Genomic DNA, 644 nt, shown 5'->3' with positions numbered 1-644 from the left:
CGAGCATGCAGGCTGCTCTGGCCTGGGGGCCTGGGCCAGGCTGCCGACAGAGGAACCAGTGTGCCCAGACATTGGGGCTTTGTGAGCTGGGAGCTCTGTGTGGGGAAGGTTGTTTTTGTTACCCTGACATTGTTTCAGGTTGACTGAGTGGCAGAGCTTTAGCATCCAGGGGCTGGCTCTTTGGAGGCATCCGGGGTCTTGGGGAGAGAGTGGCCGGGGAGCCCTAGTCCGGGGCAAGAGGGGGAAGGGGCTGCCTGGACCCTGTGTACCCTGAGCAGGTCCCCATGGGCAAGGCCACAGAGCAAGAGCGAGCTCTGAGGGAAGACGCCACGAGAGAAGACAGAAGTTGCCCATGCAGCTCGGGACCAGAGCAGAGGAATCTGGCCAGAGCGAGGATGGCCAGAGCGAGGACCGGGGCATCTAGAAGCTGGGGCAGACCTGCCACGAGGCTGGGAGCTCGAGAACCCAGCCGTCCAACCCTAGTCCACGAAAGAAGACCAGGAGAGTCCTTGGGGACTAGCCGGCTGGGGTGGGGTGGGCCAGACTCACAGCTGTCCAGATGTGCGTGAGAGATAACTCTGTTTACTGGGCACCCAGAAGGAGCCGGGCGGGGGGTGGGAAGGGGCTCCCGGGACCGTGGGGCG

The sequence above is a fragment of the Crocuta crocuta genome, unplaced genomic scaffold, assembly GCF_008692635.1.
Source record: "Crocuta crocuta isolate KB4526 unplaced genomic scaffold, BGI_CrCroc_1.0 scaffold289, whole genome shotgun sequence".
NCBI classification, from domain to species: Eukaryota; Metazoa; Chordata; class Mammalia; order Carnivora; family Hyaenidae; genus Crocuta; species Crocuta crocuta.
The sequence above is the reverse complement of the archived record's forward strand: the minus strand, read 5'-3'. Positions refer to the sequence as shown.